Below are 15,714 nucleotides of genomic sequence, written 5' to 3'. Positions count from 1 at the left end.
ATCTACGGTCGCGACCATGCTACTTGGCGAAGACATACACTCGACTTTTACTTCCGGGTCTTGCGCACCTGCGATGCTATGGCGCCGTCTCCGGAACGACAAACGGCGGTCCACCGTGCCAAGGCTCAGATCCTCGCTCATATGCGACGCCACCTAGAGGGGGTAGTCATCCGCTCGAGGACGCAGGATCGGATACCTAGCGAACGCCCGTCAATGTTCCACGTCCTTCGTGAACGTAAACGACGCCAACGAGCGCTGATACGCTTCATCGATACGGAGGACGGTCATCGCCTCACCACGCAACAAGACATAAACACAGCGTTCTACAATCATTATGCCCAGCTCTATTCCGCTCAGACCCGTGATCCGACAGCACTGGAGGACGTCTCTCAGACGATTTACGGCACCGTCACCCCGGTAATAAAAGCGGCCTTGATGGAGGAAATTACAGAAGAAGAAGTGATCAACGCCATTAGAAAAGGAGCTGTCAACAAGTCTCCGGGTCCTGATGGCCTCCCCTTGGAATTTTACCGGACTTTTCAATATTTATTAGCCTCCCGATGGACGGACATCTGTCGCGAACTACTATCCCCGGACGTGCCGCTCCCTGCGGCCCTTGTGGAAGGGATGATTATTCCTATTCACAAACCGTCTGGTGGCTGACGACTGCAGGACTACCGCCCGTTGACGCTATTGAACTGCGACTTTAAGATCTTTTCTCGACTGTTGGCGGCGCGGATACGCCAGACCCTACGCAATGTTATCTCACCCGATCAGACGTCATTGGGAGGCGACAATAATATTGAAACAGCACTCAGCGAATATCGTGACTTGATCTCACTGGCGAGGGCATGTCGTCTGAAGGGTGCACTGGCGGCCATCGATTTTAGTCAAGCTTTCGACCGAGTGGACCACAACAATTTGGAAGCGGTCCTCCAACATATGCGGTACCCACAGCCATTCGTCACTGTCGTCATGCGACTACTCCGTGGCGCGACGTCCAAGGTGATCGTCAACGGCCGACCTTCGCAGCCCCTCACAATTTCTCGATCGATACGCCAAGGCTGCCCTCTGTCCACTTTACTTTACGCTGTGGCCATGGAACCTCTCCTCTGCGGCCTGCGCCAACGACTAACGGGTATGACGTTACGAGGCCACACTTTCCGATGTAAAGCGTACACTGACTACCTGCTGATTGTCATCCGCAACGGTGACGACACCGCTAGCGCACTAACTTGGATAGCGAAATATGGCATGGCCACTGGTAGTCGTATCAACGTCGCAAAATCGGTGGCGATGAACATCGGGGTCGGATTGTCTGAGAACAGTGTCACCCCCTTACAGCTCAGTGATAGTTTGAAATGTCTAGGCATTGATTTTACAGACGATATACGACGGACTGCTGCTCACAACTTTCGACGGCTTTTACGAAATGTTCGGACTGCAATTGCCAACAACCACCTACGACACCTGGATATCGTCCAACGGTCTCAGTATGTCAACACACATTTAGCGTCACACATTCCGCACTACACCCAGATATTACCTATACCGGTGATGTTAGCTCGCCGTATACTTGCGGCTTTTGGGTCCTTCGTGAGTTCTAGAATGCTTTTCAAGATCAAATGTGAGACTCTCACCCTTCCCCCGGATCGGGGAGGGCTTGGCCTTTATCACGTTTATGACAGAGCGGTTGCCCTATTTGTGAGCACATTAGTCAAACTATGGCACCGCCGTCCGGACAGTCTGACCAGTTTGTCAATAGAAGAACTAGCACCGCCCTCCCTGTTGCCGCCTGTGCCGATACACCACGTCCCCTCTTCGCTCTTCTACATCGGTGTCTTTTACCTCGAACTCAGTTACTTTCGACTTGCCTTACCAGCGACTCAACTGGCGTCGGCAAAGACGGTTTGTAGGGTCCTGCAACGTGGACGACCCGACAACGTAGTGGAGAGGAAGCACCCGAACGTCAACTGGAGGGTAGTGTGGAGGACAATTCACCACGTAACACTAGACACTGACGTCACGGCGATGTGGTATATCACTGTCAACGGTAAGCAGGTGACCAGATCAAGGCTACATGCGATCCACATGGTAGACTCACCCACGTGCACGAGCTGTGGCGTTCAAGACAACGATGAACACCGTCTTAGCTGTGGCTAGTCCACAGCAGTGTGGCACTTAGTGAGGCAAATGTCAGCATACTTCCTTCCGGTAACGCCAAATCATATCGCCCCTAAGACTACCTTATACCCGGATGAAACGTATTACCCACGGACTAAAACTAATGCAATGACGTGGTTTCGTGGACATGCAGTGCATTATTTGTTTCAAGACGGCACTAAGGACACTTTAGACTTTTGGAACTATTTGCAGGAACGACATTGCAAGATCCTCCGTAACCCAAAGCAGCGACAATATTTTTCCAATTTTTTGTGGAGTGCGTTCCACGACCCTCCACGTAGCTGGAACGTCACGGATAAGAGAAGCTAAAATTACAATACGATAATAGAACACTACACGGTACAACGTGGGATCTACTTTCATCATTACGAGAAGTCATACGTGGATGATACAGCAGATGGAGAGTTTCGTTGTGAACCCTCACACTCTGTAACAGTATTTGTCCCGTTTCCTCTTTTTGTCCCCGGTGCGAAAAGGTCTTCGCAGTTTTAGTTATCCCATCCGGTGCAAGATGTAGCACTGGTTAATGGTGGTATGGATTCCACCCTTCAGTTTTGTTTCATGGTTTCCTTAGCCCCGCACTTTGCTCTCTTTCTTTATGCCTTTTTCTACAACTATTAGCATGGTTTTAGTTACGTGCGTCCCCAACTCGACGCAAGGAGTGCACTTAATGGTTTTCTGTTCCTCACTGTTAAAAAAAAAATAAAAATAAATAAATGAATAAATAAAAAAAATCACAATAATACACCAACTGTATCCTTTGTACCACATCACATCCCCAGGATGGGAGGGGGCAGGCATCGTGGACAGGCCTTGGGTCGCGACCCCTGCCCACCTTGCCTCCGCCAGCCCCCTCCCTGCTCCATCAAATAAATAAATAAATATAAATAAAAATAAAAATAAATAAAAAAATAAAATGGATAAGGCGTCGGACTTGAAGGTTCGAATCCTGTCACGGTCGTGTTTTTCCAGCTCTGAAAAAGAAACATATCGTTTTAGTGTAGCAATTGAGCAGTACGAAACCGTCTGAATGTTGCTGTTGACCATTTCCTGCTTGGAGATGCTCTTGAGCTTGAAACACACACAACAAGTCCGGTGTTAACTAGCGAAATGGTCTCGACAGCACGGTAGCTCAGCGTGTCCGGACACAGTGTTAGCTGCACTCTGCAATAAAAAAAAAAAAAAAAAAAAAAAAAAAAAAACTGAGTTAATGGATCAACGACGAACTGAAATGGACGTCTTACGACGTGCACAACGAGCAGATGAAACGAACAATACGATATTTTTGCCTGCACGGTAACTCAGCGTGTTCGGTCAGAGGGTTACGTACCCTCTGTCATAAAAAAACTGAGTTAATCAGTCATCAATGAACTTCATCGGATGTCTTACAACGTCAGCCCCGAGCAGATACAACGGAGAAAAGCACACAAAATGAGAGCTAAAAAAAAAAAATCTGGATAAGGCGTCGAACTTCGGATGCGAAGATTGAAGGTTCGAATCCTGTCACGGTCGTGTTTTTCCAGTTCTGGAAAAGAAACATACCATTTTAGTGTAGCAACTGAGCAGTACGAAACCGTCTGAATATTGCTGTTGACCATTTCCTGCTTGGAGATGCTCTTGAGCTCGAAACACACACAACAAGACCGGTGTTAACTGGCGAAATGGTCGGCAGCGTGCCGTCGCCGCGTGTTTTGACTGGCACTTGCACATCTAAGACAACGTCGGAGAATAACTCGTTCAGCTTATGAGTCACATCAAGTATATATGTTAATTTTGACGCCACTATCTCTGCAGGTTTTCATGCAATTCCTTTACCTCTCAGAAATGATTATGAAATAAAAGTGAAGTACGTGACGAGTGTGACGTTAGGAAAACATGGGCAGCATGGAGAGATTCTGTATGGGACCAATCAATGCAAACGAGTACTGTGTGACGTGCTACCCGGCACGTATTCACCGAGGCTGAGAGAATGTGGGTTTGGTAATATATTCATATACATACGGCCTGGGATATCAATAAAAAAAATTCAATGTTACTTTACAATCAATGTGAGTGGCGGCAATCGCAAGAGGCCTAAAACTATCTGCCCCTGAAATCCTTGCCGCCACCTGCCTGGCCCGCTCGATATATGTAGAAAGAGAGTGTTGGTTTGGTGATATGTTCATATACATATGGTCTGGGAAATCAATAAAAAAAATTCAATGTTCCATTTCAATCGTTGTGAGTGGTGGTGAGTATGAGGGGGGCACTGGATCCAGGCCTAGCACTATCTGCCCCTTAACTCCGTGCCGACATCTGCCTTGCCCGCACGATATATCTAAAACGAGAATGTTGGTTTGGTGATATGTTCATATACATATGGTCTGGGAAATCAATAAGGAAAATTCAATCTTCCTTTACAATCGATGTGAGTGGTGACACATATGAGGGCAGCACTGGAACCAGGCCTAGAACTATCTGTCCCGGAAATCCTTGCCGCCATCTGCCTGGCCCGCTCAAAACATGTATAAAGAAAATGTTGGTTTGGTGATATGTTCATATACATATGGTCTGGGAAATCAATAAGGAAAATTAAATGTTTCTTTACAATCAATGTGAGTGGTGACCGGTATGAGGGCAGCTCTGGAACCAGGCCTAGAACTATCTGCCCCTGAAATACTTGCCGCCATTTCCCTGGGCCCTTCTATATATGTAAAAATAGAATGTTGGTTTTGTTATATGTTCATATACATGTGGTTTGGGAAATCAATAAACAAAATTCAATGTTCCACTACAATCAATGTGAGTGGTGACGAGTATGAGAGCAGAACTCGAACCAGGCCTAGCACTATCTGCCCTTAACTCCGTGCCGCCATCTGCCAGGCCCGCTCGATATATATATAAATAAAATGTTGGTTTGGTGATACGTTCATATATATATATGGCCTGAGAAATCAATGTAAAAACTTCCATGTTCCTTTACAATCAATGGGAGTGGTGTTGGGTATTAGGGAGGCACTCAGACCAGGCCTAGAACTATCTACCCCTGAACTCCTTGCCGCCATCTGCCTGGACTGCTCGATAAATGTAAAAAGAGAATTTTGGTTTGCTGACATGTTCTTATTCATATAGTGTGGGAAATTACTAAAGAAAATTCAATGTTCCTTTACAATCAATGTGCGTGATGGCAGGTATGAGGGCAGCACTGGAACCAGGCCTAGAGCTATCTACCCCTGAACTCCTTGCCGCCATCTGCCTGGGCCGCTCGATATATGTATAAAGATAATGTTGGTTTGGTGATATGTTCATATACATATGGTCTGGGAAATCAAAAAAAGAATGTTCAATGTTCCTTTACAATCAACGTGAGTGGTGATGAGTATGAGGGCGGCACTGGAACCAGGTCTAGCACTATCTGCCCCTTAACTCCGTGCCGCATTCTGCCTGGCCCGCTTGATATATGAATAAAGAAAATGTTGGTTTGGCGATATGTTCATATACATATGGTCTGGGAAATCAATAAAGAAAATTCAATGTTGCTTTTCAATCAATATGAGTGGTGACAGGTATGAGGGCGGCACTGGAACAAGGCCTAGGTCTATCTGCCCCTAAATCCTGCTGCCATCTTAATGGCCCGCTCGATATATGTATAAAGAGAGTGTTCAGTTGGTGATATGTTCATATACATATGGTCTGTGAAATCAATAAAGAAAATTCAATGTTCCCTTACAAACAATATGAGTGGTGACAGGTATGAGGGCAACACTGGAACCAGGCCTAGAACTATCTGCCCCAGAAATACTTGCTGCCACCTGCCTGGCCCGCTCAAAACATGTATAAAGAAAATGTTGGTTTGGTGATATGTTCATATACATATGGTCTGGGAAATCAAAAAAAGAAAGTTCAATGTTCCTTTACAATCAACGTGAGTGGTGATGAGTATGAGGGCGGCACTGGAACCAGGTCTAGCACTATCTGCCCCTTAACTCCGTGCCGTATTCTGCCTGGCCCGCTTGATATATGAATAAAGAAAATGTTGGTTTGGCGATATGTTCATATACATATGGTCTGGGAAATCAATAAAGAAAATTCAATGTTGCTTTTCAATCAATATGAGTGGTGACAGGTATGAGGGCAACACTGGAACCAGGCCTAGAACTATCTGCCCCAGAAATACTTGCTGCCACATGCCTGGCCCGCTCAATATATGTATAAATAAAATGTTGGTTTGGTGATATGATCATATATATATGGCCTGGGTAATCAATATAAAAAATTCAATATTCCTTTACAATCAATGGGAGTGGTGTTGTGTATTAGGGAGGCACTCAGACCAGGCCTAGAATTATCTGCTCCTGAACTCCGTGCCGCCATCTGCCTGGACTGCTCGATAATAGTAAAAAGAGAATTTTGTTTCCTGACATGCTCATATACATATGGTGTATGAAATTAATAAAGAAAATTTAATGTTCCTATACAATCAATTTGAGTGAAGACATATACGAGGGCGGCACTCGGACCAGGCCTAGAACTATCTGCCCCTGAACTCCTCTCTGCCATCTGCCTGGCCTGCTCGATATATGTATAAAGAGAATGTTGGTTTAGTGATATGTTAATATACATATGGTCTGGGAAACAATAAAGTAACTTCATTGTTCCTTTCCAATCTATAGGAGTGGTGACGGGTATTAGGGAGGCACTCAGACCAGGCCTAGAATTATCTGCTCCCGAACTACTTGCCGCCATCTGCCTGGACTGCTCGATAAATGTAAAAAGAGAATGTTGGTTTGCTGGTATGTTCATGTACATATGCTGTGGAGAATTAATAAAGAAAATTCAATGTTCCTTTGCAATCAATCTGAGTGAAGACGAATACGAGAGTAGCACTCTGACCAGGCCTAGAACTATCTGTCCCAGAACTCCTCGCCGCCATCTGCCTGGCCTCCTCGATATATGTATAAAGAGAATGTTGGGTTGGTGATATGTTCATATACATAGGGTCAATAAAGAAAATTTAATGTTCCTTTACAATCAATGTGAGTGGTGACAGGTATGAGAGCGACACTTGGACCAGGCCTAGAACTACCCGCCTCTTAATTCCTTGCCGCCATCGGTCTGGCCCGCTCGATACATGTAAAAAGTGAATGTTGGTTTGATGATATGTTCATATACATATGGTCTGGGAAATCAATAAAGTAAATTCAATGTTCCTTTATAATCAATGTGAGTGGTGACGGGTATGAGGGCAGCACTTGCAAGAGGCGTAGAACTATCTGCCCCAGATATCCTTGTCACCATCTGCCTGTCCCGCTCGATATACGTAAAAAGAAAATGTTGGTTTAGTGATATGTTCATATACATATGGTCTGGCAAATCAATAAAGAAATTCAATGTTCCTTTACAAACAACGTGAGTGGTGACGAGTATGAGAGCAGCACTCGGACCAGGCCTAGAAATCTCGGTCTCTGATCTCCTTGCCGCTATCTACCTGGCCCGCTCGATATATGTAAAAAGAGAATGGTGGTTTGGTTTTATGTTCATATACATATGGTCTGGGAAATAAAAAAAAAATGAAGTGTTCCTTTACAATCAATGTGATTGGTGACGGGTATGCGGGAGGCACTCGGAAAACACATAGAACTATCTGACCGTGAACACCTTGCCGCTATCAGCATAGCCCGCTCAACTTATGTATAAGGAAAATGTTGGTTTGGTGATAGGTTCATATACTTATGGTCTGGGAAATCAATACAAAAAATGAAGGGTTCTTTTACAATCAATGTGGGTGGTGACGGTTTAAGAGGGCGGCACTCGGACCAGGCCTAGAACTATCTGCCCCTGAACTCCTTACTGCCATCTGCGTGGCCTGCTCAATATATGTATAAAGAAAATGTTTGTTTGGTGATATGTTCATATACATAAAGTCTGGAAAATCAATAAAGAAAATTCAATGTTCCTTTACAAATAATGTGAGTGGTGACGGGTATGAGGGCGGCACTGTGATCAGGCCTAGAACAATCTGCACCAGAACTACTTACCACCATCTGCCTGGCCCTCTCGATAAATGTATACAGAAAATGTTGATTTGGTGATATGTTCATATACATATGGTCAATGAAATCAATAAAGACAATTCAATGTTCCCTTACAATCAATGTGACTGGTGACGGTTATGAGGGCACCACTAGGTTCAGGCCTAGAAGTATCTGCCAGTGAACTCCTTACTGCCATATGACTGACCCGCTCGATATATGTATAAAGAAAAACTTTGTTTGGTGATATGTTCAGATACATTTGGTCAGGGAAATCAAAAAAGAAAATTCAATGTTCCTTTACAATCAATGTGTGTGGTGACGGTAAAGATGGTGGCACTCGAACCGGGCCCAAAACTATTTGCACCTGAACTCCTTGCCGCCATCTTCCTGGCCCGCTCGATATATGTATAAAGAGAATATTGTTTTGGTGATATATAAATATATATATATGGTCTATGTAATCAATATAGAAAATTCAATGGTCCTTTACTATCAATGTAGTGGTGACGGGTGTGACGCGGCACTGATTCTAGGCCTTGAACTATTTGCACCTGAACTCCTTAGTGCCATCTGCCTGGCCCTCTCAATAGATGTGTAAAGATAATATTTGTTTGGTGATATGTTCACATACATATATTCTGGGAAATTAATAAGAGGAAATTCAATGTTCCTTTACAGTCAATGTGAGTGGTGACAGGTACGAGGGCGGCACTGGGACCAGGCGTAGAACTATCTGCCACTGAACCCCTTACTGCCATCTGCTGGCCCGCTCTATATATGTATAAAGAAAAAGTTGGTTTGGTGATATGTTCATATACATATGGTCTGGGAAACCAAAAAAGAAATTTCAATGTTCCTTTACAATCAATGTGTGTGGTGACAGTATTGATGGTGGCTCTCGGACATGTCCCAGAACTATCTGCACCTGAACCCCTTGCCGCAATCTGTCTGGCCCACTCGATATATGTATAAAGAGAATGTTGGTTTGGTGATATGTTCACATACATGTAATCTGGGAAACCGATAAAGAAAATTCAATGTTCCTTTACAATCAATGCTAGTTTTAACAGGTATGAGGGCGCCACTAGGGACAGGCCTAGAACTATCTGCCCCTGAAATCTTTACTGCAATCTGTCTTGCCCGCTCATTATATGTATAAACAAAATGGTGGTATAGTGATATGTTCATATACATATGGTCTATGAAATCAAAAAGAAAATTCAGTGTTCCTTTACAATCAATGTGAGTGGTGAGGTGTATTAGGGCACCACTAGGACCAGGCCCAGAACTATCTGCCCCTGAACTCCTTACTGCCTTCTGCCTGGCCTGCTCGATATATGTATAAAGAAAATGTTTGTTTGGTGACATGTTCATATACATATAGTCTCGAAAATCAATAAAGAAAATTCAATGTAACTCTAGAATCAATGCGAGTGGTTACGGGTATGAGGGTGGCACTGGGACCAGGCCTAGAACTATCTGCCCCTGAACTCCTTACTGCCTTCTGCCTGTCCTGCTCGATATATGTATAAAGAGAATATTGATTTGATGATATGTTCATATACATATAGTCTGGGAAATCAATAAAGAAAATTCAATGTTCCTTCACAAATAATGTGAGTGGTGATGGGTATGATGGAGGCAGTGGGACCAGGCCTAGAACTATCTGCCCCCAAACTCCTTACTGCCATCTGCCTGGATCGCTCGATATATGTATAAAGAAAAAAGGAAATATTGGTTTGATGATATGTTCATAAACATATAGTCTGGGAAATCAATAAAGAAAATTCAATGTACCTTTACAATCATTGTGAGTGATGACGGGTATGAGGGCACCACTAGGACAAGGCCTAGAACTATCTGCCCCTGAACTCCGTTTTGCCATTCGCCTGGCCCAATCGAAATATGTATAAAGAGAATATTGGTTTGTTGATATGTTCTTATACATATGGTCTATGAAATCAATAAAGAAAATTCAGTGTTCCTTTACAATCAATGTGAGTGGTGAGGGGGATGAGGGCGGCACTGGGCCAGGCCTAGAACTATCTGCCCCTGTACTCCTTACTGCCATCTGCCTCGCCCTTCAATATATGTATAAAGGGAATATTGGTTTGGTGATATACTCATATACATATAGTCTTGGAAATCAATAAAGAAAATTCAATGTTCCTTTACAATCAACGTCAGTGGTGACGGGTATGACTGCGGCACTGGGACGAGGCATAGAACTATCTGCACCTGTACTGCATACTGCCATCTGCCTGGGCCGCTCGATATATGTATAAAGAGAATATTGGTTTGGTGATATGTTCTTATACATATGGTTAATGAAATCAGTAAAGAAAATTCAATGTTCCTTTACAATCATTGTGAGTGGTGACGGGTATGAGGGTGGCACTGCGACCTGGCCTAGAACAATCTGCCCCTGAACTCCTTACTGCCATCTGCCTGGCCCACTCGATACATGTATAAAGAAAATGTTGGATTGGTGATATGTTGATGTACATATGGTCTATAAAATCAATAAAAAAAATTCAATGTTCCTTTACAATCGATGTGAGTGGTGAGGGGTGTGGGGGCGGCACTGCGACCAGGCCTAGTAACTCCTGCTCATGAACTACTTACTGCCATCTGATGGCCCTCTCGATATATGTATAACGAAAATATTGGTTTTGTGATATGTTCATATAGATATGGTCTATTACATCTATAAAGAAAATTCAATGTTCCTTTACAATCAATGTAAGTGGTGAGGGGTATGTTGCCACCATTAGGACCAGGCCAAGAAACATCTGCCCCTGAACTCCTTACTGCCATCTGCCTGGCCCACTCGATATATGTATAAGGAAATGGTTGGTTTGGTGATATGTTCATATACATATAATCTGGGAAATCAATAAAAAAATTCAATGTTCCTTTACAATCAAAGTGAATGGTGACGGGTAAGAGGGCGGCACTGGGACCAGGCCTAGAACTATCTCCCTCTGAACTTCTTACTGCCATCTGCCTATCCCGCTCGATATATGTATAAAGAAAATGATGGTTTGGTGATATATTCATATTCATATCATTTGGGAAATCAATAAAGAATAATTAATGTTCCTTTACAATCAATGTGAGTGGTGACAGGTATGAGGGTGGCACTGAGACCAAGCCTAGAACTATCTGTCCCTGAACTCCTTACTGCCATCTGCCTGTCCCGCTCGATGAATGTATAAAGAAAATTTTGGTTTTGTGATATGTTCATATACATGTGGTCTATGAAATCAATAAAGAAAATTCAATGTTCCTTTACAAACAATATGAGTTGTGATATGTATGCGGGTGGCAGTGGGACCAGGCCTAGAACTATCTGCCCCTGAACTCCTAACTGCCATCTGCATGGCCTGTTCGATATATGTATAAAGAAAATGTTGGTTTGGTGATATGTTCATATGCATTTGGCCTGCGAAATCAAAAAAGAAAATTCAATGTTCCTTTACAATCAATGTGAGTGGTGACGCGTATGAGGGTAGAACTGGGACCAGGCCAAGATAGATCTGCCCTTGAACTCCTAATGCCATCTGCATGGCCCGCACGATATATGTATAAAGAAAATGTTGCTTTGGTGTCATATTCATATACATATAGACTGGGAAATCAATAAAGAAAATTCAATGTACCTTCACATTCAATGTGAGTGGTAATGGGTATGAGGGCGCCACTAGGGACAGGCCTAGAACTATCTGCCCCTGAAATCATTACTGCAATCTCTCTTGACCACTCGACATATGTATAAAGAAAATGTTAGTTTGGTGACATATTCATATACATATAGTCTGGGAAATCAATAAACAAAATTCAATGTACATTCACATTCAATATGAATGGTGACGCGTATGAGGGCGGCACTGGATCCAGGCCTAGAAATATCTGCCCCTGAACTCCCTACTGCAATCTGCCTGGTCTGCTCGATATATGTAAAAGGAAAACCTTGGTTTGGCGATATGTTCATATACATAGGGTCTGCGAGATCAAAAAAGAAAATTCAGTGTTCCTTTACAATCAATGTGGGTGGCGACGGGTGTGAGGGCGGCAGTTGGACCAGGCCTAGAACTATCTGCCATTGTACTAATTACTGCCATCTGCCTGTCGAGTTCAATATATGTATAAAGAGAATATTGGTTTGGTGATATGTTCATATATATACAGTCTGGCAATTCAATAAAGAAATCTCAATGTGCCTTTACAATCACTGTGAGTGGTGACTGGTATGAGGGCGGCACTGGGAACAGGCCACGAACTATCTGGTCCTGAACTCAATACTGCCATCTGTCTGGACCGCTCGATATATGTATAAAGAAAATGTAGGTTTGGTGATATGTTCATTCTCATATAGTCTGCGAAATAAATAAAGAAAATTTAATGATCCTTTACAATCAATGTGAGTGGTAATTGGTATGAAGGCGGAACGGGTCCAGGCCTAGAACTTTCTGCCCTGAACTAATTACTGCCATCTGCCTGGCACGCTAGATATATGTATAAGGAAAATGTTGGTTTGGTGATACGTTTATATACATATTGTCTATGAAATCAATAAAGAAAATTCAATGTTCCTTTACAATCAATGTGAGTGGTGAGGGGTATGAGGGTGGCACTGCGACCAGGCCTAGAACAATCTGCCCCTGAACTCCTTACTGATATCTGCCTGGCTCACTCGATACATGTATAAAGAAAATGTTGGATTGGTGATATGTTGATGTACATATGGTCTATGAAATCAATAAAGAAAATTCAATGTTCCTTTACAATCAATGTGAGTGGTGACGGGTATGAGGGCATAACTAGGACCAGGCCTAGTAACACCTGCTCATGAACTACTTACTGCCATCTGCTGGCCCTCTCGATATATGTGTAAAGAAAATGTTGATTTTGTGACATGTTCATTTATATATATGGTCTATGAAATCAATAAAAAATATTCAATTTTCCTTTTCAATCTATGTGAGTGGTGACGGGTATGAGGGCAGAACTAGGACGAGGCCTAGAACTATCTGCCCCTGAACTCCTTACTGCCATCTGCCTGCCTCGCTCGATATATGTATAAAGAAAATGTTGGATTGGTGATATGTTGATATACATATGGTCTATGAAATCAATAAAGAAAATTCAATGTTCCTTTACAATCAATGTGAATGGTGACGGGTATTAGGGTTGCACTTGGACCAGGTCTAGAACTATCTGCCCCTGAACTAATTACTGCCATTTGCCTGCCGTGCTCAATACATGTACACTCCTGGAAATTGAAATAAGAACACCGTGAATTCATTGTCTCAGGAAGGGGAAACTTTATTGACACATTCCTGGGGTCAGATACATCACATGATCACACTGACAGAACCACAGGCACATAGTTGCAGGCAACAGAGCATGCACAATGTCGGCACTAGTACAGTGTATATCCACCTTTCACAGCAATGCAGGCTGCTATTCTCCCATGGAGACGATCGTAGAGATGTTGGATGTAGTCCTGTGGAACGGCTTGCCATGCCATTTCCACGTGGCGCCTCAGTTGTACCAGCGTTCGTGCTGGACGTGCAGACCGCGTGAGACGACACTTCATCCAGTCCCAAACATGCTCAATGGGGGACAGATCCGGAGATCTTGCTGGCCAGGATAGTTGACTTACACCTTCTAGAGCACGTTGGGTGGCACGGGATACATTGCGGACGTGCATTGTCCTGTTGGAACAGGAAGTTCCCTTGCCGGTCTAGGAATGGTAGAACGATGGGTTCGATGACGGTTTGGATGTACCGTGCACTATTCAGTGTCCCCTCAACGATCACCAGAGGTGTACGGCCAGTGTAGGAGATCGCTCCCCACACCATGATGCCGGGTGTTGGCCCTGTGTGCCTCGGTCGTATGCAGTCCTGATTGTGGCGCTCACCTGCACGGTGCCAAACACGCATACGACCATCATTGGCACCAAGGCAGAAGCGACTCTCATCGCTGAAGACGACACGTCTCCATTCGTCCCTCCATTCACGCCTTTCGCGACACCACTGGAGGCGGTCTGCACGATGTTGGGGCGTGAGCGGAAGACGGCTTAACGGTGTGCGGAACCTAGCCCAGTTTCATGTAGACGGTTGCGAATGGTCCTCGCCGATATCCCAGGAGCAACAGTGTCCCTAATTTGCTGGGAAGTGGCGGTGCGGTCCCCGACGGCACTGCGTAGGATCCTACGGTCTTGGCATGCATCCGTGCGTCGCTGCGGTCCGGTCCCAGGTCGACAGGCACGTGTACCTTCCGCCGACCACTGGCGACAACATCGATGTACTGTGGAGACCTCACGCCCCACGTGTTGAGCAATTCGGCGGTACGTCCACCCAACCATCCGCATGCCCACTCTACGCCCTCGCTCAAAGTCCTTCAACTGCACATGCGGTTCACGTCCACGCTGTCGCGGCATGCTACCAGTGTTAAAGACTGCGCTGGAGCTCCGTATGCCACGGCAAACTGGCAGACACTGACAGTGGCGGTGCACAAATGCTGCGCAGCTAGCGCCATTCGATGGCCAACACCGCAGTTCCTGGTGTGTCCGTTGTGCCGTGCGTGTGATCATTGCTTGTACAGCCCTCTCGCAGTGTCCGGAGCAAGTATAGTGCGTCTGACACACCGGTGTCAATGTGTTCTTTTTTCCATTTCCAGGAGTGTATAAAGAAAATGTTGTATTGGTGATATGTTCATATACATATAGTTTGGGAAGTCAATAAAGAAAATTCAATGTTCCTTTAAAATCAATGTTAGTGGTTACGTCTATGAGTGCGGCACTAGGAACAGGCCTAGAACTATCTCACCCTGAACTCTTTACTGTCATCTACCTGACCTGCTCGATATATGTACAAAGAAAATGTTGGTTTGTGGATATATTCATATACATATAGTTTGGGAAATCAATAAAGAAAATTCAATATTCTCTTACCATCAATGTGAGTGGTGACTGGTTTGAGCGCTGCACTAGGACAAGGCCTAGAACCATCTTCCCATGAACTCCTTACAGCCATCTTTATGGCCCGTCGAGATATGTATAAGGAAAATGTTGGTTTGGTGATATGTTCATATACATATATTCTGGGAAATCAATAAAAGAAACTCAATGTTCCTTTACAATCAATGTGAATGGTGACGGGTAAGAGGGCGGCACTGGGACCAGGCTGAGAACTATCTGCCCCTGAACTTCTTACTGACAACTGCCTATCCCGCTTGACATATGTATGAAGAGAATATTGGTTTAGTGATATGTTCATATACATATACTCTGGGAAATCAATTAAGAAAATTTAATGTTCCTTTACAATCAATATTAGTGGTGACGAATATGAGGGCACCACTTGGACCAGGTCTATAAATTTCTGCCCGGAAACTCCTTACTGCAATCTGCCTGGCCCGCTCGATATATGTATAAAGAAAATCTTGGTTTGGTGATATGTTCATATACATATAGTCTGGGAAATCAATAAAGAAAATTTAATGTTCC

The sequence above is a fragment of the Schistocerca gregaria genome, unplaced genomic scaffold (genome assembly GCF_023897955.1).
Source record: "Schistocerca gregaria isolate iqSchGreg1 unplaced genomic scaffold, iqSchGreg1.2 ptg000001l___fragment_3, whole genome shotgun sequence".
In the NCBI taxonomy this organism is placed as follows: Eukaryota; Metazoa; Arthropoda; class Insecta; order Orthoptera; family Acrididae; genus Schistocerca; species Schistocerca gregaria.
Note: the sequence above shows the minus strand (reverse complement) of the source record.